At 37.1% G+C, this 3,282-nt stretch overlaps 1 non-coding gene across 1 annotated transcript; it reads left to right on the top strand.

Annotated features, from left to right (window-relative positions):
- Positions 1-1,582: 1,582 nt before the first annotated feature.
- On the top strand, positions 1,583-1,689 carry LOC126058135 (U6 spliceosomal RNA). Its single transcript, XR_007513114.1, has one exon. It is a non-coding gene; the product is annotated as a U6 spliceosomal RNA (small nuclear RNA).
- The last annotated feature ends 1,593 nt before the right edge of the window (positions 1,690-3,282 follow it).

Raw genomic sequence — 3,282 nt, 5'->3', positions numbered from 1 at the left:
AACCCAGGGAAGGAACAGCTCCTTTGCCTGGGCACAGGCATAAGGAGCCCACAGACTTTGAATGCCTTTCACCCCTTGCATAGACTTCTGTGAGCCCATTTCAACAGCGTAGGACTCATTAGCACAGTATAACAGGGTGTATACTTGAAGTCTAATCTCAGGTGCTTCAGCTATATGGTGAAGACACAATCTAGTGACATTTGACTCAATTCTGCCTATTAAGCAGTGTCCTCACCTACCCACATCAGGGGGCTGAGGACTGGTGGCCCCACCCATGCCACCTAGCCACCCGAGACAGGGTCCAAGAATAAGTGGTGCCTCTAGTTTTAACAGCCAACAGCAATGGGTGCCCATAGTCTGGTTGCAAAACCCACCCATTTACAAGGTCTAGGGAACAGGGACACGAGTTCTCCACAGACACTCAGGGCTAGCTGTCAGCCCACTGCCTTGCTCAGCACGTGACTGCCTACTGCAGCCAGATGCCTGTGCCTACAACAATAACCCCTGCCCCTCTAGGACTGTCAGTGAGAACCTGTACCACACACTTGGTGACCAACAACCTGGACTCCTAAGCTGACTCCATACAAGAAAATTAAATGGGCACCTGGGCTTAAGTACCTAATAACAGCATTAACCACCTAGTGACAGGATGTTAGAGCTTTAAAGTTTCCAATAATGAAGCTAGCTCACACAAACAGCCTATTTGGGAATATCAAAACAAAACAAAACAAGAAGCTAGGTCACAATAAGCAAAAATAAAATAAATAGATACAATAACTTATTGATGGCTCAGAGACAACAGTCAATATCAAATCACGTAAAGAGGCAGATCATGATGGCTTCAGCAAGCCCCCAAAACAAAGAATCAAGAAATCTTCTAGATGAAGAGAGTTTCCCAGAATTATTAGAGGTAGAATACAAAAGATTAATATACAGAATTCTTCAAGAGATCAGGGAGGATATAAGGCAAAAAGCAGAACAAGCCAAGAAGCACACAGACACAAAAATAGAGGTACTTAAGAAGACTAGAGAAGAGCATAATGACAAATTTAATAGGCTACAAGAATCCATTGGCAGACAGCAAACAGAAATCCAGAAGATTAACAATAAAATTTCAGAATTAGACAACTCAATAGAAAGTCATAGCAGCAGAATTGAGGCAATGGAAGTCAAGATTAGTAAGACTGAAGATAAAGTACTTGACACCAATTTATTTGAGGAAAAATCAGATAAATAATTTAAAAATTTAAATTTATTGGCAATGAATATTGCCAGAGATGGCAATATTCATCTCTGACAAAATAGATTTTACAAAAATGAAGAAACCCTAAGAATTATGTGGGCCTCTAAGAAAAGAATAACCAACAAGTGATTGGAGTACCAGAACAGGAGGGGATAACAGACAATACAGAGAGAATTGTTGAAGATTTGTTCGTAGAAAACTTCCTCGATGTCATGAAAGATGAGAAAATATCTATCTAAGATGCTCAATGAACGCCACACAAAGTATATTCCAAAAGAAAGTCACAACGACGTATTATAATCAAACTTCCGAAAACCAAAGATAAAGAAAGAATCTTAAGTGCTCGCTTTGGCAGCACATATACTAAAATTGGAACTATACAGAGAAGATTAGCATGGCCTCTGCACAAGAATAACACACAAATTTGTGAAGGGTTCCATATTTTTCTTCCATATGGAGAGGAAGATATGGCGATACAAAGAAATAAAAGTTAGTTTTAAATTTAGAAAAATAGGGGTAAATAATAAGGTAACCACAAAGGAGACAAACTATCCTACTCATCAAAATAAAATACAAGGGAAAAATAGAGACTCAGCAGAAAAAAAATCAACAACAACAAATATGAGGAAAGGACAATATATAAAGAAAATCTACTCAGCACATAAAATAAAGTGGGAAAAAGAAACTGTCAACACACAAAAAAAGACACCAAAATGATAGCACTAAATTCATACCTATCCATAATTACCCTGAATGTAAATGGACTAAATGCACCAAAAAAGAGGCAAAGAATGGCAGAATGGATTAAAAAACAATATCTGTCTATATGCTGCCTACAAGAGACACACCTTAGACTTAGAGACACAAACAAACTAAAACTCAAAGGATGGAAAAAAAATATATCAAGCAAACAACAATCAAAAAAGAGCAGGAGTGGCAATATTCATCTCTGACAAAATAGATTTTAAAGTTAAATACATCAGAAAGGATAAGGAAGGACACTATATAACGATTAAAGGGACAATAAAACAAGAAGATATAACAATATTAAATATTTATGCACCCAACGGCAGGGCTGCAAGTTACATAAAACAAACTCTATCAGCATTGAAAAGTGAGATAGACTGCTCCACAATACTAGTAGGAGACTTCAACACACCACTTTCAGTGAAGGACAGGACATCCAGAAAGAAGCTCAATAAAGACATGGAAGATCTAAATGCCACAATCAACCAACTTGACCTGGTAGACATATACAGAACACTCCACCCAACAGCAACCAAGTATACTTTCTTTTCCAGTGCACATGGAACATTCTCTAGAGTAAACCACATATTAGGTTATAAAGCAAGCCTTAGCAGAATCCAAAACATTGAAATATTACAAAGAATCTTTTCTGACCGTAAGGCCATAAAAGTGGACATCAATAACAGGAAAAGCAGGGAAAAGAAATCAAACACTTGGACACTGAACAATACCCTGCTCAAAAAAGACTGGATTATAGAAGACATTAAGGATGGAATAAAGAAATTCATAGAATTCAATGAGAACGAAAACACTTCCTATCAGGACCTTTGGGACACAGCAAAAGCGGTGCTCAGAGGCCAATTTATATCAATAAATGCACACATCCAAAAAGAAGAAAGGGCCAAAATCAAAGAACTATACCTGCAACTTGAATAAATAGAAATAGAGCAACAAAAGAAACCCACAGGCACGAGGAGAAAACAAATAATAAAAATTAGAGCTGAACTAAATGAAATAGAAAACAGAAAAACAATTAAAAGAATTAACAAAACCAAAAGCTGATTTTTTGAAAAACTCAAAAAAATTGATAAACCATTGGCCAAACTGACAAAAGAAAAACAGGAGAGGGAGCAAATAACCCGAGTAAGAAATGAGATGGGCGATATTACAACAGACCCAACTGAAATTAAAAGAATCATTTCAGTTTACTATGAAAAACTATACTCAAACAAATTTGAACACCTAGAAGAAATGGATGAATTCCTAGAAACACACTACCTACCTAAACTATC

The sequence above is a fragment of the Elephas maximus genome, chromosome 1 (genome assembly GCF_024166365.1).
Source record: "Elephas maximus indicus isolate mEleMax1 chromosome 1, mEleMax1 primary haplotype, whole genome shotgun sequence".
Taxonomy (NCBI): Eukaryota; Metazoa; Chordata; class Mammalia; order Proboscidea; family Elephantidae; genus Elephas; species Elephas maximus.
Note: the sequence above shows the minus strand (reverse complement) of the source record. Positions and strands in the feature narration are given on the sequence as shown.